The following is a 21,886-nucleotide window of genomic DNA, read 5'->3' as shown; positions in this document are numbered from 1 at the left end:
GACCTGCAACATTTACCAGTCTGGCTCATTTCAGGCAACCACTGAGATCTGTATCAGACAGTTTTGGCTTGTACTTTGCAGATAATCAATGCCATTTTCCAGAACTGATCAAATTTGGCATGGCCATACAGCACAGAAAATGTAGACAGCATAAAGTCTCTGCAGATTCCTGACAGCTCCTGAGTGCAGAGATGAAATCTTGCAATCAACTCTGCCATCAGAAACCACAAAGTGACATGAAGAGGAAGGATTTTCACTCCATCAACCCTATATAATGATACATGAGCTGGGATCTGTCATGATAGGTTTATTAAACAGAGTCTAGTCATTAAATGTATGTTCAAGCACTGATGACGCACTTTATTCCCAATGAATTAGAATTAAGGAGAATTCATGCATCATGCTGAAGAGTCTACTCAAATGTTTTGGTTGATCTTGGGGCGTTCGTCAATGCTTTCCAAAGAGAAAAGCAGGGAATGTTGACATGTGCCATGTCCAGACAAACATCATTATTACAGGGGGGTCTGAGACATACTCAATGCAAGAGTGAAGTAAAGCAGACAAATCTGGACTGTAAGAACTGAGGCTAAGGACTGGAGTACATCAACTCATAGGAGTATCGCTTGAGAGGGATTGGTCAGAGAATAGGGCAGTGAGAGGATAATGGTCAAGCAAGAGGGCATCAGAGGGCAGGGAGTTCAGGGGCAGGATGGGCAAGAGGTTATGTGGCCAAGCACATGGAGGTCACAGGGCAAGTGGTCAAGAACAGGAAAATGAGGAGAGTAAGGGTGGCCATGAACAAAGAGGTCAGAGAGCAGGATAGTCACACACAGAGATATCAGGGGCAGGGGGCAAAGCAGTACTTACTAAGATGGCCGGGGGACAGGACAGTAATTATCAGGAAGGTCAGGGGGTGGGAAGGTGATTACCAGGAAGGTCAGGGGTAAGGTTTATGTACAGGGAGGCCATGAACCTCAACTCATCTGGGGACCTCCTCCCACAGCCTCCTACCTCGTACATCCCAACTATACAACTTGCTTCTATCTCCGTTCTAAAATCCACAGATATGACTCTTCCCGATTTATTTTTATTCACCTGTGGGATGTGGGCATTAGACTTGGCCAGTATTTATTTCCCATCCCTAGTTGCCCTTGAGAAGGTGGTGGTGAGCTGCCTTCTTAAACTGCTGCAGGTCCTATATCCAGGATTCTTCTGATGTTTTACATCAGTTTCAAAATTTCCAGTTTGCAGTCTCCAGCTACCTCCTGTTCACCATGGCCGTGCAATCCCTTCACACGTCTGTTCCTCATCAGGATGGTCTTAGGGCTCTCTGCTTCCTCCTTCAAAGAAGGCTTGAACTGTCCCCATCCACCACCACCACTCTCTTATGGAACAAAACAATGGTGCTGGAGATCTGAAACTCACAAAAGCAGAAATTGCTGGAGAAACTCAGCAGGTCAGGCAGCATTGGTGGAGGGAAAACAGAATTAAAGTTTTGAGTCCTATGACCCTTCCTCAAAATATTCCGTGGAGACTCCATTCCATTCTTCTATTTCTCTGTCTCTGTTGCATCTATTCCAATGATTTCACCTTCTGCACCGAGCCTCAGAAATGCCCACCATTTTCCTGAACCGAGGATTCCCCTATATTGTGGTTGGCAGGGCCCTTAGCTATGTCTGACCCATCTCCTACCCTTCACCCCTCATCCTTTCTCTTCCATCCCTCAATACCGATTGGCTCACCCTGTTCCTCTCATTCTACTCCTCCAGCATCCTTTTCCAGAGGATCTTAAGCCACTATTTCTGCCACCTCCAGTGAGATACCACTACCTGACAGATATTCCCCCTTCCCCCCTCTTGTCAGCATTCCATATGGACCATTCCCTCTGGATACCACCACCTGACAGATATTCCCCCTTCCCCTCTCTTGTCAGAATTCTGTAGGGACCATTCCCTCTGGGACACCAGGGGTTCACTCTTCCTCCACTCTCAACATCTCCACACACTCCCATGCCTCCTTTCCAACCAATCGCAGAAGATGTACCACTTGCCCGTTTACATCCTCCCTCCTCACCATTAAAGGTGCCAGACACACCTTCCAGGTGAGGCAGCAGTGTACCTGCACTTCACTCAATCTAGTCCACTGTATTCACTGCTCATAATGTGGTCTCTACACTGGGGAGACTAAATACAGACTAACTTTGTCAAGCACCTCTGGTCTCTCCATAACAACGATGCCAAGCTCTCAGTTGCCTCTTTCTTCAACAGACCACCACATTCCCATGTCAACATTTCCATCTCAGGCCCGCTGCAGTGCTCAGGTAAAGCTCAATGCAAGCTGAAGGAATAACATCTATTCTTTAGATGAGGTATTTCAAAACTTTCAGGAGGTAACTTTGAGTTTAACAATTTTGATACATGAACACCTCATTCCATCTTCATTACCCACCCTGACACCCGTACATCTAGTCTAGAGGGGTTTCTCCCAACACATTCAACCTATCTTCAACTACTCACACGTTGTTAGCTTCTGTTCAGCATTTACTTATTGTCTGATTTACTATCAGCAACCCCTTGTCTGCTTCTCTTTTTTTGTCTTTCGGCCCTGTCTCCATCTCTTCAACGCACTGCCCTCATGAACACTCTGTCTCTCTTCCTCAGATGCCTGGCCTTGGTTGTACGCCCTAGACATGTTGCTTCCCTTGGCTTTCCTCTCTCCTGCTTGCCACTTTGGCCTGTTAATACCCACCTGTTTAAAATAACACTCCCCAAAGGGCAGCAACTGCTCTCTTGAAATGCTGAAGCTACATTAGCTTGCCCACTGCTACTTATAGCCAGTCAGGAATCAGAAGGCAAATGATGCTTACTCATTGATAGCCTAAATAGGAAGGGGCATTAAATCCTGGTGAGATTTAATGAGCTTGTGTGACATATACAAGTTACATGCAAAAGGTCTTCCTGGTCCCTGCCATTGGGAAACCCAAACCACTTTAACATTCAGACTCCCCGTTTCTTGGTTTAATCCTGGATTTGGAAAACTGAGTTTCAGCCTCACACTTAATAAACTCCCTTCCCCAACACTCTCCCATCCCCATCTTCTCACTTCCTTGTGTTGCATAAGATATCATTTACACTCTTAATGTGGACTCCTATTAGATTACTTACAGTGTGGAAACAGGCCCTTCGGCCCAACAAGTCCACACCGACCCGCCGAAGCGCAACCCACACATACCCCTACATTTACCCCTTACCTAACACTATGGGCAATTTAGCATGGCCAATTCACCTGACCTGCACATCTTTGGACTGTGGGAGGAAACAGGAGCACCCGGAGGAAACCCACGCAGACACGGGGAGAACGCGCAAACTCCACACAGTCAGTCGCCTGAGGCGGGAATTGAACCCGGGTCTCTGGCGCTGTGAGGCAGCAGTGCTAACCACTGTGCCACCGTGCCGCCGACATATTTGGTCTGAAGTTAAAAATATTGTCAATGTTTCCCACATCAGTGGGATTCCTATTGGCCCATTTTGCTTTGCCAGTGTAGACTATTAAACACTTTTCACCACTTGAAGAACATTTTACAGGAGATCCAATAAACCTTAGCTAGGAAAATACAATTTAATTACAATTGGTATTTTGTTAGAGGGGTACATTCTTTTTCTAACTACTTATAATGCTAAATCTTTAATGAACTTGAATCGACATTTGGTATTGGATAACACTATACTAGAGAGGGTATTAGAGAGCCTGATGATAGAAAAGCTCTATTGCTCATTCCTCATGGGGCCCAGAGAAGCACCATTGCTTTACCAAGTCTGCAATGAAACCTAAAGTATCATTTTAAAACTTCTTCTTGCCTATTATCCACCTCCTGCAGGAATGGCCTGATGAAAGACATCACTGTTTCCCACTCCTTAGGGCCCATTAATAGTCATTTATTCTTTCTTCCCCATTTAGCAGAGAGATTCACTAAGTAGTTAGCAATTGATCCAACTGTTATCACTGACTGTCTATTACATACAGCACCTTTATGATTCAAATCTGGACTTATTTCACTAATGCTTCTCAGTCCATCTTTCTGACCTGAATGTACATACATACTTCATGTGTTTTACGGCATCCCATGGCATATTTGAAAGTTGTGGTGGGTTGAACATGTAAATTAAAGTGGATCAACAGCCCACTGCTTTCCCTCCAGTTCCAATGCTTCCCCCATATTTCACAGTTTCAGTTAGGCTTCAGACACCCTACCCACCTTTAGGCCTAGTGATTGCCACTAAGTTTCTGCCTCCATCATAATAATATCTGTGGCTTCACAAGGTGAGGGAAAGCCAAGATGCCTGCCCAGGTCAGTGCCAAAGGAGAGGGATTACTTTGGAAGCTCTGAACCCAACTCCATCTTTGTGCCTCCCTCTCTGACCTCAAAACACGACAATGTCCCCACCATCCTTTCCATTCTAACCAGGCACCCCAACTAAAATGGCCAGACTTTCCGGAAATCCCATATCCTTCTTCAGGTCTTCCTGGGAACTCTTGTCATTCCAGCACTGCTGACTTTTGTGTTCAGGTGCTGCTGGAATTACAGAACTACTGGTCAGTCAGATTGGTGGAAGTTCCTGTGGGACAGAAGTCCGAAATTTATTGCATTAAACCCGCCCCTAGCGTACTGTCGCTGTGTGACAGCGAGTGGGCGCAGTATCATCAGAGGTGGGTGACGGGAGGGGAAGTGGAGGGTTGGGTTGGGATGGGGCAAGGAACATTCCCAGTCCCATAAAATGGACCCAACTGCATCTTCCGCTTATGAGGCCACATACCAGGTAATTGCCCTGTTCCAAAAACACAGGAGATCCTACAGTTTCAACTACCAAGTTTGTTACTGTAAAATAACATATCAGTTACTGTCTTGTATAAAAGGTGCTCAGATAGTTATGGAGCATCAGTGGGCACTCAAGGAAGTATCAGAATATGGCCATTCTAATACTATCTTCAGCATCCTGTTAACACTACATTCTGCATTCTGTTCTATTACCCTGATGTACTTAAGTAAGTTATGATGTGTCTGGGTTGGCAGGCAAAACAATATTTTTCAATGTATCTCATTACATATGACAATAATAAATCAAGTGTAATTGATGTGTAACTTTGGGACTGGTTTTAATAGAGTTAAAAGGAATAGGTTTTGAGACGCCCACCCATAAACTCAGTTTTTCTCTCCACTGTTGCTGCCAGACTTGTTGAATATTTCCAGCATTATCTGTTTATATCTTGTTTGCATACACTGAGTCTTCAGTGGCTCAACAGTCTTTGAGCTATAAATCTGACAAGATTTGGACATTTTTTACTGATGAACACCAGTGTACAAGATGTCAAGGCAGTGTGGGTCTAAGAAGATGCTCTCAAACAAGTTAAACAGCTGGCTGACAGAAACAAACCTGACCTTCATATATAGGTTTATTGGGATCAGAATGACATCAGAAGGCAGTGTCCAAAACAGAGCTGGCAACAGATTCAAGCAGAACTTGGACAGTGTTATGGCTCAGTGGTTAGCACTGCTGTCTCACAGCGCCAGGAGACCCAGGTTTAATTCCAGTGACTGTGGAGTTTGCCCATTCTCTCTATATCTGTATAGGTTTCCTCCCACAGTCCAAAGTTGTGCTGGTTAGCCAAGCTAAATAGCCCATAGCGTTCAGGCTAGTTGCATTAGTCAGGAGAATGGGTCTGGTTGGGATACTCTTCGAAGGGTCTGTGTGGGCTAAATGGTCTGTTTTCAAACTGTAGGGATTCTATGAACGTTCAAGAAAGTTGGACGTGGGAATGTTCCTTGCCCCATCCCAACTCAACCCTCCACTTCCCCTCCCGTCACCCACCTCTGATGATACTTATTGGAAATGGAAAATATTGTAGGATTATTAGGGAAGTCCAGGTGTGTTTAAATATCTCTCCTAAAGCTGATTGAGACAAGCTGAAATGAAATATGTTGTACATTTCAATGAGATCACCTCTCATTTCTTTGGAACTATTGAGAATACAGGCCCAGTTTGCCCAGTCTCTCTACACTGGACAATCCTACCATTCTAGTCCTGCCATTCCAGAACAAGTCTGGTGAACCTTCATAACACTCCTCTTCTAGCAATAATATCTTTCCTGAGATAAGGAGACCAAAACTACACAGAGCACTCTGGGTGCAGTCTGACCAAGCTCCTGTACAATTAAAGCAAAGCTTCACGATTCATGTATTCAAACAAATCCTGTTGTAAATCAAGGCCAGCATTGCCCTAGCCTTCCTAATAGCTTGCTGTGCCTGTATATTAGCCTTCAGTGACCTATTGACAAGGACACCTATGATCCCATTGTACATTCACACTTTCTAATCTCTCATAACTTAAGCAATTCTTTGCACATCTGGTCTTCCTATCAAAGTGGACAACCTCTGTTTTTCTACATTATAGCAAATCCAACTTGTTCTTGCACAATCACTAAGCCTGTCCAGATCATCCCAAAAAGCTTTGGCATTTTCCTCACAACGCACATTTCTGCTTCACTTTGTATCACCTGCAAATTTATAATATCACATTTACATACTGTAAGCAACTGGGACCCAAGTACTGATTCTTGCGGTACCTCACGGGTCACAGGCTGTCAAAATGAGAATAGCAAATTTATTCCTACTCTCAGCTTTCTGCCTTTTCGCCAATCCTTAATTCATGCCAGTACATTGCCTCCTATTCCATGAGCTTTAATTTTGCCAAGTAACCTCCAGAGGATCTCATCAAAAGCCTTCTGAAAATCCAAATATATGACAACCGTCAACTCCCCTTGTCAATTTTGTGAGTAATATCCTCAAAGTATTTACACAAGTCTGTAAAACCTGAACATACATTTGCAAAACCATGCTGACTATGTCCACTCAGATGGTTTTAATCCAAGTGTCCATCTATTAAATCCTTTACAATAGATTCCAGCATTTTTCCTCATTCTGATGTAAAATTAACATGTCTGTTGTTCCCTGTCTATTCCCTTATATCCTTACATATAATATTTGGAAGCTTCCAATCTGCAGGAATCATTCCAGAATCTAAGGGATTTTGAAAGACAATTACCAATATATTGACTATCTTTACAGCCACCTCCTTCGACTCTTTGGAATGTGAACTTCTAGATCTTGGAGACTTATCAACTTTCAGCCCCAATAATTTCTTCAGTATGTTTTCTTGATAATATTAATTTTTTTAAACTCCTTTCTCCCTAGTTACTTGGACCTCTAATTCTGGGATATTACAGTGGCTCAGTGATTAGCACTGCTGCCTCATGGCATCAGGGCTCAATTCCACCCTCAGGCAACTGTCTGTGTGGAGTTTGCACATTCTCCCCATGTCTGCGTGGGTTTCGTCCAGATGCTCCGGTTTCCTCCCACAGTCAAAAGATGTGGTGGTTGGATGGATTGGCCATGCTAAATGGCCATAGTGTCCAGGGATGTATAGCTAGATGGATTTGCCATGGGAAACGCACAGGGATAGGGTAGGGGGTCGGGCCTAGGGTATGATGCTCTTTGGGGGATTGGCTTGGACCTGATGAGCCGAATGGCCTGCTTCCAAACTGCATGGACTCTATGGTTACTTTTACCCTCCTCAGTAAAAACAGACACATAGTCTTCATTTAGCTTCTCTGGCATTTCTCTATTCCCCATTATTAGTTCTCTTGATTCTGCATTTAATGGACCCATGTTCATCTTAGCCAAACCTTTTTTACGTACCTGTAAAAATTTTTACAGTCCAGTTTTATGCTTTTGCTAGATTGTAGTTGTATTCCATTTTTCCTTTCTTTTGCAGTTTCTTGATTCTGCTTTGTTCTGTTCCAAAGTCTTCCCAATCCTCAGATTTATTACTATTCCTGACCACTTTATAAGTGTTTCTGGTCTAATCAGGTTGATTAAAGTAATTAGGATCGTGTGGCACAGTGGTAGCATTCCTACCTTTGGGACATCAGGTCTGGATTCAAAGTCCCACCTGCCCCAAAATTTGTCATAAAATGTCTGAACAGTTTGAAATATTTCCCGAATTAACCTGTCATTACATACCACTAGAGCAGGTGGGAATAGAACTTAGATCTCCTAGCCTTGTGGTAGGAACTCTACCACTATGTGCAATAGCCCTTTCCAAGCAGGGTTGATTAAAATAACTATAATTCAGTTCAAGAGTCACAAGGATTATGGTATTGAGGGTTCTTTCAATCAGGGATAACACACCAATCATACACATTTGCAGAAAGACATTCTATTCCAATAGCTGAAGTCCAGTGCCTGTGAGCTCTAACTATTTGCTGCCTCATACCTAAACCAACAGAACAGATTGGCATCGCATCATAGTGGGGATAAATAGTGTCAGAATTCAAGATATCAGAGCTCAAGTGTTGCAAAGATTGCTGGCAGCAATCCCGTAATTATATTACAGCCATTAACTTTACTCCATAATACGCAACATTTGCATTTAACATGTGTATTTTGCAGAAGGGATAATGGATCATTCTGTTTAGAAGGCTGTATTGAAGACATTATTTCATAGCTTTTATTTTTATATTGTTTACCCTCCATTTTCTGTGTGTGTATGTCTGCTTGCGTATGTGTGTGTATCTGTGTGTGCGGCTCTGCTAGTCCCTGAAAGATTGAGAAAGAAATTGGGTGATTTATGATAAAAGTGTGAGATAAAGGGATGAACAGATTAAATGAGAAAAGTGAGATAAGTGACAGGAAAGAAAATAGAAAAGTAAATGTACAAGTTTTCTCACAAAAACAAATCGCTTCCACCTGCAGAAATAAGATTTAACCGATTAACTTATTATTTATCTGGGCCAGGTTGCAGGAACATAAAATTTCTAATTTAAAGAGTTTTTAAGCTGTTAAGTACTATTGCTTTCTGCAGCAATTTTAGTTTATTTTAGCATTGGAAATGCAGCAAGTCCTTGAAATTCGTGGTGGGCTGATGGTGCGCTTCCATTTTCATGATGGAAATGGCAGAGGGGAACTAATCATCTGATGAGTCTCTTAGATAGCTGTGCAGGTGTTTGTGATGTGGACTTTGCAGATTTGCCAGTGCTGAGATTGCTGATGCTGTTTCTGGTATCTTAGGCAGTCTGGTTTCATTTCTTCCTTCCAGATTTCCTAGCAATTGCTAAAATGAATGGCTTGCTAGGCCGCTTCAGAGTCAACCACATTGCAATCTTGGGTCACATGTAGTCCAGAGCAAGTAAAAATGTGACTTTCTTTCTCTAAAATACATTAATAAACCTGTAGTGATCATAACAAGGTCAGCCAGGTGGACCTCCTAGAACATGAGCTCCATGATTGGGGCTGTTAATCTGGCCCAATTACGGAGCCCTGGCTGATGGATATAAACAGCAGTGTTTTTCTTAAAAACCTCCTCCTCTGCTTTTGGTTGCACTTCAGTCCCACGCTGCTGATCTTCGGGCACCTGGTACGGAGGAGGGAGGGCAAGTCTGAAGACCTCCTCGTGGGTCTGCTCCTGGGCCTGGCCAAACTGGCCATCAACAGGTCCAGGAAGCGGGCCGTGGAGGGGGTCGTTAGGGCCGACTGCCTCCCCCTCTTCCGCGGTTACGTTAGGGCCCGGGTGTCCTTGGAGAAGGAGCACGCAGTGTCCACCAACACCCTGGAGTTGTTCAGGGAGAGATGGGCGCCGCAGGGAGTGGAGTGCATTATTTCTCCCTCCAACTCTATTTTGATTTAGTCCCTACCCTCCCCTTCACTGTTTTGATCACACAGCACTGCCCTTTGATGTGAAGGGCAGTGTTTGTCACTGGCCACTCGGGTGCTTTCCTATCTTCTGGAGGTGGAAATGGAATAAAGATTCGTTCACTTTGTGTCTTTCACTGTGTCTCACACCTGCACGTACACACCATGGGTGCTGGGGAAAAAATAAGCACTACCGCGGTTAGGCGGTAGTGTGGGGGTTTAAAAAAAAATAACCAGCAGGAGCATTGCCCTTTGATAAAAAAAATAAATAGCAGTGTCCAACATCCTGTTCACTCTGAGAGCTGGCTGTGAGCGAGCTGGATCAGTGTCAAGGACTTTCCGCATGTAAATAAAGGGGTAACTTGGTGACAGGATACCAGCTTCTGTAGAGTCATTTCCATGGTGATAAGTGCAAAACTCCTGAAGAAATTTGCTTGCAACTGTCGTCTTTGTGTTGGGGTAAGTATTTCTGGCATCATGCTGTTATTTGGGAAACTTGGCTTATTCGATCCTGCTGACGAAGACTGGGCCCAGTCAGTGGAAAGAATGTGTTACTTTTTCTGAGCAAATTACATCAGGGCAGATGAAAAGCAACGAATAATTCTCCTGACAATTTGTGGACCCGTAGCTTTTTCAGTTATTAGGAGCCTAACTTTCCCTGAAGCACCAGATACTAAAACATTTCAAGAGTTGACATATTTAGTTAAGGAATATTACGACCCCAAAATCTCCTCTAGTTCTGAGTCGCTATCATGATTATTCAGCAGTTCAAGAACTAAGGGAATCCATACAGGACTTTTGTCTGGGTTAAGATGACTGCTAGATGCATTTGGTTAACCCTTAATGAGATGCTGAGAGGCCGTTTGGTATGTGGGTTTAATGATGTAACCATGCAAAAGCACCTACTAGCTGAAGTCCAACTGGGCTTTAAACAGGCACTAGAATTGGCTCTATCATTGGAAAATGCGGCAAATAGGGTATGTGAGTTGCAGGGTGTTCAACTGGAAGTAGACATTCTCGCTAGTCCGACAGAGTTTGGGGGAACACCACTTGAATGAAGGCAATTGCATAACCTCACTCAGGAGATATTCCGAACAGAAGGATGCTGGGTAAGCCCACAGCAAAACACCAAACCAAAGCCAAGCTTCAGCCAAATGGTTAAAATTTTCTTCCAGCGGACCATTGTATTTGATGCAGGAATGCAGAGTCAAGACAGTAAAAGAACCCCATGAGACCAAAATTGAATGAATTAACTCATAGGCTGGTATCCAAGACCGGAAAGTCCACATACAAATGCTATGGAACAGTTAAATCTCTTAGTAACATCAGAACCAATCAAAATAAACGTCTGGTTAAATGGTCACCGGTTTTAATAGAGGACAACACTGGTGCAGCTGTTTCAGTGATCACAGAACCAGTTTTTAACAAAATTCACTCTGGATTCCAACCCTTAAGTTTGCACTCAACTGAGAACCTATATTAGGAAACCTTTACAAATTAAGGGTACAACTTCGGTTCTGGTCTCGTAAGAGAAGCAGCTGGTTCAATTAGCACTGATTGTAATAAAAGACACAGGCCCAAGCCTGAAGAGGTTAAATTGGTTGAGAAAAATTCACCTAGATTGGCTCAACATTTTTCAATTAGGAAAGGGCTGCCTAAGTGAATTCCTAACTAAATACCTGGAGGTTTTTCAGGAAGGTCTAAGGATTATCAAAGGAGCCAAGGTCACCTTGTATGTTGACCAGGAAGCAATTCCATGATTCTGCAAGGCCTGCCTGTTGCCATTTGTCTTACAGGCAAAAGTAGTGGCAGAAATCAGAAGGCTGGAAAGCAAAGGAATCATCAAACCAGTCCAGTCTACAGAATGGGCAGCACTGGTCATAAGAATTGAGAAACCCTACAGATCAATTTTTGTGGAGATTTTAAACAAATGGTAAATTGTTTTTCACACCTGGATAAATATCTGACAATATCAGACTCTGGACACAGAAAGATTCAGTTCTGTCAAAACTGAAACAGCTGTTGGTGATGAGGTAAACCAAAGGACCATCATAACCAGAATAGAAACCTAATTGGACCCAGAGAGACCAGATCGCCATAAAGGATGGCAGATTATTATATAGTTCAGACACTGGCTGAACTCTACCAGGGTCATCTAGAGGTTCACAAAATGAAGATGTTGGTGAAATGTTATGCCTAATGGCCAGGATTGGATGCAGACATAGCTATGTTGGTGGGGCAGTGCCCAGAGTGCCAACAAGGACAAAAGTTACCACCAGCAGCTTCCCTACATTCATGAGAATGGCCAGATAAACCATGGACTCAGTTACACATCAACTATGCAGGTCCTTTCATGGGTTCAATGTTCTTAGTCATTATGGATGCCCTCTCAAAGTAGCTAGACATGGGGATAAAAAAACTACACACATTGTTTGTAATACACAGATGACTGGAAATGTTGGTCACAGATAACAAACCATTGCTCAGCAGCAGGGAATTTGAGTATTTCCTAAAGTTGAATGGCATTCAACATGTAAGGTCAGCTCTTAACCATTCATTATCCAATCGTCTGGCAGAAAGAGCTGTCAAACTTTGAAGACTGTCTTAAAGAAACAGCATCCAGCTTCACCAGATACCAAACTGTCCTGGTTCCTATTTGATTATAGGACCATCCCTCATGCAACTCCAGAGATAGCTCCAGCAGAGTTTCTAACAAGGAGAAAACTCTGCACCAGGTCAAAGCTGATCTTCCTTCCTCGACCTGGATGGGGAGGGTGAAACGGCATCAGGAACACCAATGCCAGACACAAGATTCGGTTAGGCAAGAGATACAGTTTACTTCAGGGGATGAAGTCTGATGTTGAAACCATGGGAATGGCCCTGCATGGGTAAGAGGCATGGTCGACGCAAGATCAGGTCCAGTCTACAAAGTAAGTGTCACAGTCCTGAGCAAGTACGTGGACCATATGAAAGCTGCAAACTCACAAACTGGACAGGAGCAAAACATGCCCGGCTCCACAGAACAGTCAGAAAGGTTGGTGGAACCCAGGAGTTCTCCCTCTCCATCAAGTGTTGTAGATACTTTTCAATCTGAGGTGGACACAGCAGATGTCCCCACCTCAACACTTTTGCCACCTGAAGAAGAGAATGAATTTCTTCCAAGATGTTCTGAACACAGGAGGTGAGCTTCTATGCATTACACATAGCCCGTATCAGAGGCGGAGTCAGAGGAACCTGACCCGGGTGCTAACATGTCCAAGGATGAGCTCCAAGAGAAAGAACCAGACAATGTCCTCAGACTCAGAGGGGGAAGTCTGTAGTGATTGTAATGAGGTCAGCCAGGTGGACCTCCGAATATGAGTTCCCTGCCTGGGGTTGTTAATTAGGGAGCCCTGGCTGACAGATATATAAAGGGCTGACAGATATATAAAGGGCTGTCAGACATCTCGTCTCTCTGAGAGCTGGCTGTGAGGGAGTTGAATCAGTGTCAAGGACTTTTCATGTGTAAATATAGGGTGATTTGCTGATGGGATACCGACCACTGTGGAGTTATTTCAAAACCAAGTAGCTTTTAACAACAATGGCAATTGTCATCATTAGACTGATAATTCCCAATTTTTATTGAATTCAAATTCCACCACCTACCATGACAGAATTCAAAGCCAGGTCCCCAGAACATTACATGGATTGCTGGATGAACAGTCCAGTGGTAGTACCACTAGGCAATTGCCTCCCCAAAGTGCACAAAGAATTACACTGACTCTAATTTAAGATTGTTAATGCCTCAGACATTCAAACCCCACTTGTCAACTAATTAACACTTTTGTCTCATACAGTATAAATGCTGGTTTCCCCTTCTTGCCAATTGTCCCAATGAGTGTAAGACAAAAAGTTTTGACAAAATTTACAGGATTCATTTCCTTTTTGTTATTATTTACTTTGTAGGTTACAGGCTGAGCATGAAGTTAAAATGATGTCTCTATTACTTGACAGAAAAAGAATTTAAAGATAAAGAGAAAAAAGCTCAAGTTTCCTTTTCTGAGTTGAGGAAAAGCATATTAATGAATCAATTTGTACTTTTTTTGTATTAATAAGACCTCCAAATAGATTCCTTATTATTATCCTGAATTTTATCAATAATGTTTCAATTCTTCACTAAGTCTGTTGTCCAATTTGTATCTTTAAGACCAATTTACTTAGGAAATGAAACTGGCGGCTAAATACAGACATAATGGCACAACCAATTTCCACAAATAAACCAGATATTTCATTTACGACATGGGCACTCTGCATTATATTTCAGCAGATCTTTAATGGCTTTTGTAAGCACATATGTACATGAAAATTTGAGTGTGAGCGTGTGTGTATGTAATAGAAATTCAGATTTTGTTGCCATTACCGAGCTCTCTCTAAAACCTCTCTTCTTTGGTGGCATTTACAGTCTTTCTTGGTTTTTTTTGTTTACCTCCTTCAGCATCAGAGGTTGGCACTGATAGCTATTGCAATATAAACACTATATTGGTCATTGCTGGGATGTACAGAAAGACTAGAAACAATTATTCTGACTTGCAAATGGATTGGATATAGATTTACCATTGACTAGCATCTGTTTCTATAATCCTGGTCTGACAACCTAAGATTCTGTGTTGAATGCAAGCAACAGAAACAAAATGTTGAGAAAGAATCATGAAAAGAGAAAAGAAATAATGAAAATGATTTGCATTTGTACAGTTTCTTTTCTGATTTTGGATGTCCCAAATGCAGTTTAAACACAAACAACAGTTGTACAGTTATATTAATGATATAGGCACCTGATAATCAAACCAGAGCTCTCCTATTATTACAGACGGTGTACTCTTGCTTGGACTTGACAACTGTCACCAAACTCCCTGCTGTGTGTGCCTTTAGGTTGTACAATTTGATAACCATTAAAAATATTACAGTTTAATCAAAGGCAACATAATTGCTACAGAGGTAACTAAAATGTTCTTGACACTTTTAACACCAAAGTCCACAGACCGTCCAAAGTAAACCTTTCACTAATTTACCATTTTTTCATTTTTATATGCAATAGGAGGACTTAATTGTGTTAAAAGTACTTTCCTGTTTGCTTTTTACAGTTCTTTCTCTTTATAAAAAATGATGTATTGGTTAAGTTTATATCTAATGCTGTGTAGCAACCTCTATACGTTTCTTTAAAAAATCCATGTTTTCTATGGAATGATTGTTAACCTTTGACACTTGCTTTGGAAAAACAATGGACTGAAATTGGATTTCTGACAAAAAAGGCCTGGCTTGTTTCCATGTTTGTTTTATGTCTTTTGTGCAAAGATACAGTGTTTGAAACTATTTGCTTAGTTACTTTATGACTATGTCTAATTTGCCAACATACAATGTAATCGTTTTATCCTTTAGATTTGTAAATTGTTAAGAAATTCAGCTGTGTATAACTCCTTGCAATTGCCCTCAGGTTCAAGGTTTTATGAATATGATTGCACATATAAATAATTTGTTGCCCCTCATTGGCAATGTCAATATTTTTCCTTCAAGGCATTACCTTGTGATGTTCCTTCTAAAAATATCGCACAGGAAACCTTTTACGGGCCTTCCTATGTCCATTGGGTGTTAGATGTATTGCAAATAAATTGTACATTTACTCAACTCCAAAGACTGTCTCCTGGCGTTCTGTTTGATTTTAAAAGTTCCCAGCGTGTGGGGTTATATCCATTTCAATCAATAGCTAGAAAATCATAATGAGACTGCACACATTCAGAGTGTATGCTGCAGATGTACATCAGGAGTAGTGCAACATTATGTTTGCCCCTTACTTATGGCTCTATTTTGACCATTTCAAAACTGTCCTTTATCCATGTGCTCTTTTTTTTTAATGAGAGTGAGTTACTGACTCTCTGGAGAGGAACCCATCCAGACTGACCACCCTACCCCATTCCCCTAACCCTGCATTTCCCATGGCTAATCCACCTAACCTACACATCCCTGGAAACTATGGGCCATTTAGCATGGCCAATCAACATAACCTCCAAACCTTTGGACTGTGGGAGGAAACTGGAGCACCTGGAGGAAACTCATGGAGACATGGAGAGAATGGTTGCCCAAGGGTGAAATTGAACCCAGGTCGCTAGCGGTGTGAGGCAGCAGTGCTAACCACTGAGCCACTGTGTTGCCCCATATTGTTCACAATCCCAAAGGATTTAACGTCAGTTCACTCCATGGATGCTTAATTGCCAAATATACATTTGTCTTTCATTAAAATATACATTTTCATCCTGTGTGTAACAGATGGAGATGAGCAAGGCTTATGTCACAGAAAACTAGCCATGCAGGTACCGCAAATAATAAAGAAAGGGAATGGAATGTTGGCTTCTATAGCTAAGGGGATAGAATATAAAGGTAAGGAAGAATCATTGGAACTATACAAGGCATTGGTGAGACCACACCTGGACTATTGTGCACAGTTTTGGGCCCTTTATTTGAGGAACGATGTAGTGACATTGGAGGCAGTTCAAAGGGCATTCACTAGATTGATCCTAGAGATGAGGGGTTTGTTGTATGAAGAGAGATTGAACAGTTTAAGCTTATACTCTCTGGAGATCAAATTGAGGTATTCAAGATGATGAAAGGTGTGGATAAAATAGACATACAGCGGATGCTTCCTGTTGTGGGTCATAATCTGAGGATAAGGGGTAACAAGTTTTAAACAGAGTTGAAGAGAAGCTACTTCTCCCAAAAGGTTGTGAATCTGTGGAATTTGCTATCCCAAAGTGCGGTGGATACCAGGACATGAGTAAATTTAAGGAGGAGTTAAACAGATTTTTTCTTGATAATGGGTTGAAGGGATATGGAGAGAAGGCAGGAAAATGGAGGTGAGGAGCATATCAGCCATGATCCAATGGCGGAGCAGACTCAGTGGGTGAATGGCCCAATTCTGTTCCTGCACCCAACAAACTTATGAACTTATATCCATCTTAGGAATGTGAAATTTTCCAACAAATATCTGAGTCGATCAGCTATGTTGCTACTGTGAATAAAGTCAGTTATGTAGCTTTTGTAGCATATAATATCTGTTGATCAACACATGCTGCATTATAGAATCATTAATTAAAAGCAAACCTTTAACATACTTCTAGTTAAACCAAGAGTTTTGACTTTCAGTATGGGTTGTCTGCTGCAAATAACCACACATCACTGGGGCTACTTATGCTATATTATGTAATCTATCCAAAGTTGCTCATAATACAAAAATAGATGAGAGGGCTCTGTTTGTATTGTGCTGAGAATCTATTATTAAGTTGAGTGGACAAGAACTTGGCAGGTGGAGTTTAATGGAGGAATGTGTGAGATCATGCATGTTGGTGGGAAAAGGACAAGGAAGACTATTATTCAAATGGAGAGAAATCCCAAAATTGTGTAGTACAGAGTGACCTGGGTGTTCTTGTTTATGAAACACAAACCATTAGCAGGCTGGTGTGGCAAGTTAACTAAGACAGCAAATTGAATTTTGGCCTGTATTGCTAGGAAGGTCAGAGTTTAAAAATAGGGAAGTCTTGCTACAACTCTACACAGTGCTGGTGAGGCCACACCCAGAGTATTGGAACAGCTTTGGTCCCCACATTTTGGAACAGATTAATAAAACTGAATTGTGGGATGAAGGGGTTAACTTCTCAAGAATGACTTTATTCATTAGAGTCGAGAAGTAGGAGGGGTGACCTTACGTAAACATACAAAATTCTGAGCGGCTTTAGCAGGATAAACTATTGAGAAGATGTTTCCACTTGTAGGACAGTCTCAAACGAGAGGACATAGTTACAGTATAAGGGGACACTCATTTAAAACTGAGATGTAAAGAAATTTCTCCACTCGGGGGTAGTGAGTGTTTGGAATTCTCTATCCCAAATTGTGGAGGCTGGATCAGTGAAAATATTTAAAGGGGAGGTAGATAAATTTGAGAAATCTCAAGGGTTTAAGGTATCGATAAGAGGAGCTGGCATGAAAGAGGAGTTGAGGCCAGGAACAGATCAGCCATGAACTTATAGAATGGTGAGATAAGATTGAGGGGATGAATGGCCTGCTCCTGATCATTTTGTTTGTTGTTATATTGTGAAAGACAGTATAACATACCCAAAGAAAATCCAGTTCTGAAGAAGGTTCACTGGACACAAAATGTTGACGCTGTTATCTCTCCACAGATACTGGCAGGCCTGTTGGATTTCTCCAGCAATTTCTGTTTCTGTGTCCAAAGAAAATCCATAATTTATTATGTATGTTATTATAAAAAGAACAAGTGAGTTGAATACAGAAAAGTCATGGAATAGAACATACAGTTCTTGAGATCCAGTAACCAGCTCAATTATCTGACAGCATCAATAACCCCTTGGAATTCTCTCATAAACCCTCATATACATCACTGGATTGAGATCCTTTGACATAAATAGGCACCATGAATAGGCCATGACACAATCAGATCAATGTTTTTCCTTGTGTCATTACAAAGCCAAATAGAAATCCCCAAAAATGCCAAAGACTCAGAGCCATTCGTCTCTATACCCAGGGGTTCTGACAGAGTCCTGCACTTGGAGTTAGAACAAAATCAGAAGTCACACGACACCAGGTTATACTCCAACAAGTTTATTTGAAATCACAAGCTTTCAGATCATAGCCGAATGAAGGGGCTACGCCCGAATGAAGGGGCTATGCCCCGAAAGCCTGTGATTTCAAGTAAACCTGCTGGATTATAACCTGGTATCGTGCGACTTCTGACTTTGTGCACCCCAGTCCAATATTGGCACCTCCACATTGGAGTTAGAACAGGAGAGGAACAGAATTCTCTTTCCCTTCATTTTAACTGAGGAATTTGAGAGCCATTGTTCTTTAGTTTGATGTAATGGCTGTTTTATGAGAATGTGTTTCTCACTTCCAGTTATCACAGAGCTAGCAATGCGACTACACAATTTATGTAAACCTGTAATCTGAAAGAGACAACTAAAATAATAGTATATTTTTCAATGATTATATCTCCTCTCGTATTTGCTACACATTCATACCCTTTCTCAAATACATTTTTCACTTTTACAAGAAATTAAAAACACATGGCAGTCTGCAATAGGACTTAAACGTGTCTGAAAGCAACACATGGATAATCAAGAGTTGTAATTGCTAATGTAAGCAGGAACAAAGTGGCCTGATGTGAATCAGAACTTGAGGTTACTACAAAAAAGTCATCTTTGTGCTCCCTTCAGGATCAAAACACTGCACTCAGAAATGTCATCAGTTTCATAAAAAGTGTGAGCATACATTTTCATGATAATTATCAATTCTATATTTGCGTTTATATTTCCCCTACAAAATTGTAAAACAGATATTAGCCATGCAATTCAAATTACTGCAGGGATTTTTTAGCTCATTTCAAAGCATATAAGAAAGCAGAATTTGATCAACTGCATCACACACTGCAATTGTTCACTGCTAAATTATATAGAGTGGCGCATCGATGCATTTTTCTTTCACATCAGCTGCATTGTGTATTTTTTAAAAGTGCTTTATAATACCAGTGACATTTTTACAAAACGTATCAAGGTTATTTATAGCAATTGTGCATTGTTGCTGGATATCACTATATATAGATTCATTTTAAACAATGTGTCCTCCCTGTGTTGACACTTTGAAATTTGCACTTCCTTTGTAACCGATCCCCACGCTAACTTTGTGTAGCCCCACTGAATTTTCTCAGGCCGGGCCTTTGAAGTCTTTAATAAGTAAACATTTTCATTGTGCTTCTCTCAATACACAATGAAAGAAAGTTGTGGCAATAGCAGACAAAGAAAACATTATTGCTGTCCACCAAACTTGCTCATCTACTTACTCCCGTCAACTAAACTTACTAAATTAAATCCAGAGGAGCATATGCACACTGATGGAGGAGTATATTTTTGGAACATTGTGGAATGAAGCTTGATCTTTGTTCTAGTTGGTGCTTTGTTCTTTGAGTTTAAATCCAGGCTAATAGTGCTGAAATTATTCTCACAGCTGTCCTCCAGCAGTGACTCTGCCAGTATTTGTTGGCTACGTGAGACTATAGCTACCTTGTATACATCAAGACTCACAAAGCCACATGCGCTGGTGAGGATCTGATAATTGTCCAAAATTCTTTTCCAAACCCTAGCAAGGTTTCTATGATCTCTTGAAGCAAAGGTGGGGGAGGAGGCATTCTGAACAATGTACTTTATTTTTAAAACCCTCAGAAGACCAAGATCTACTGTCTTCCCCCAGCAGAATTCACATCTGCCCTTGTGCAGGCTGGTAATGAATAATCCATACATATCTTACTTCACAAATATCACTCTATCCTGGCCTCAAGACCAGATAATGTGCTTTTATAGTGCAGAGATCACTCTGAGCCACAGCTTTAATCAATGCTCTTTAAATGTCAGCATTCTAATATTTAGTGATTGCTTTCAGTTCCCGGTCACAGTCTTAACTCACAGTCCTAACTCATAACATACAGCACAGTGCATACATTCAAACCCCAAATTATTGAACACATCAAGAGTTTCTCTCCTCACTTGGCATACAGGGTCTCTAGTTCAACTTTCAGTCATTGGGAATATTCAAAGCAGCACTGCCCCATGACCATCGTCACAAAAAGGTTTTAACCCCCTGCTGTTAGAAAACAAAATAGAAGCTCCCAAATATGACAAAGACCAAACACCATTGGTTTCCATCCACAGTGTTCTGTGAGACCCCTCCACTTGGATTAGAACAGGAGAGGAACAGAACTCCCTCTGCCTTCACTCTACCAGAGGAACGTAAGAGCCTCTATTCTTTAGTTACATGTGAATGTAACAAAAGTACATGTTCTGGGGCAGGTTATATTGGATCCTCTGGGAGAATAGCAACATAAAGGGACACCCAGAAATTTCCATCTAATACCTGAAATGGACAGAAAGTTATACAGTTTCTCAGAGAGCATGCAATGCTTCCCATTCTGTGTTCCTCCGTTCACTCAAATAAAACCAAAGATGATACTGTTGTAATGGTTCTGAAAGAGATACTGTTGAAATTACATTTTAGATCCAACCAATCTGATGATGTCACACAGTCTTTAGATGGAAAAAAAGAGTGAATCAAGCCAGATAAAGTTCCAATAGAAACAGACATGACATACTTGTCCCCTGAGAGCTGTGACTAGGTCCAACTAGCTAATTGCACTTATAATCAATTACACCCATCACTGTCATGCAATAAACTATACTATACAGGTGCTTCTTCTTGTTAAAATCCTCTACCACTGATAAATAGACAGGGCCCTCAGCATTGAAAGGATTAATGACAATGAAGAACACCAATCAGCTGCCAATGTTGATACCCAAAGTCCGATAAAATGGAACCTGCTCCTTAGTAAACCTCATAATTGGTCACTGGAGTAAGATGGAAAAATTCACAGGAAATAGTCACTAACCTTTCCTGCAGTTTGTGTTTGTTTTGTCATGTTGTTTCCAAGGAGTCAGTGCTGGGAAATTTGTACAATATTCATTTGGATCCTTCATTGTTTCTGATTAACAATGGGAGAACCACTAACCACAAAGTGAACATTGTTAGCTCAGTTTTGATTTGTAGCTGATGAATAAAGTTATTTGGGTTTGCGTTCATATTTGCTCTAGAATGAGAACTCACTGACATTAGAGCTTACAAATCCAAATGTTCCAGTAGTGTAGAATACAGTCCACGTACCTCTGGGTTAGATCAGAATCCAGACTGCAAATGCATAGTAGAATGAATTTAGCCACTTAACTGTTTCCTCTTGAACCTTCTTAAGGCCAAACTGAAATCCAAATGAATTTTAGTCGGCAACAATTAAGCTACTATCTGATAAGGGTTGTGGCTACATCATAGGAGATGCTGTTTAGTAGCTTAGATTGTGAGAAATGGGGAAAATTGAGTAAGATGGAGAGTGAGTACTTCTTCATTGTCAGGAGAAACTTGTTGCATTTCAAACAGAATTCCAGATGTTGAGAGGTGGGATTCTTGCTCGAGAAAGTATATTCCTGTCAGGGTGAAAGGAAAGGCTGGTAGGTATAGGGAATGCTGGATGACTAAAAAAATTGAGGGTTTGGTTAAGAAAAA

At 41.4% G+C, this 21,886-nt stretch overlaps 1 protein-coding gene and 1 long non-coding RNA gene across 2 annotated transcripts in view; one reads left to right on the top strand and one right to left on the bottom strand.

Moving 5' to 3' along the window:
- LOC122555542 (uncharacterized) overlaps positions 1–17,979 on the bottom strand; it is a 69,365-nt gene extending 51,386 nt beyond the window's left edge. Inside the window, exon 1 of the long non-coding RNA XR_015758909.1 lies at positions 17,885–17,979. This is a non-coding gene — a long non-coding RNA (uncharacterized LOC122555542). The remainder of the gene's footprint in view (positions 1–17,884) is intronic.
- arhgap31 (Rho GTPase activating protein 31) overlaps positions 1–21,886 on the top strand; it is a 102,423-nt gene that overhangs the window by 11,054 nt on the left and 69,483 nt on the right. The window lies entirely within an intron of this gene.

The sequence above is a fragment of the Chiloscyllium plagiosum genome, unplaced genomic scaffold (genome assembly GCF_037043375.1).
Source record: "Chiloscyllium plagiosum isolate Xiang-an unplaced genomic scaffold, Cpla_swu_hap1 HiC_scaffold_12, whole genome shotgun sequence".
NCBI classification, from domain to species: domain Eukaryota; kingdom Metazoa; phylum Chordata; class Chondrichthyes; order Orectolobiformes; family Hemiscylliidae; genus Chiloscyllium; species Chiloscyllium plagiosum.
Note: the sequence above shows the minus strand (reverse complement) of the source record. Positions and strands in the feature narration are given on the sequence as shown.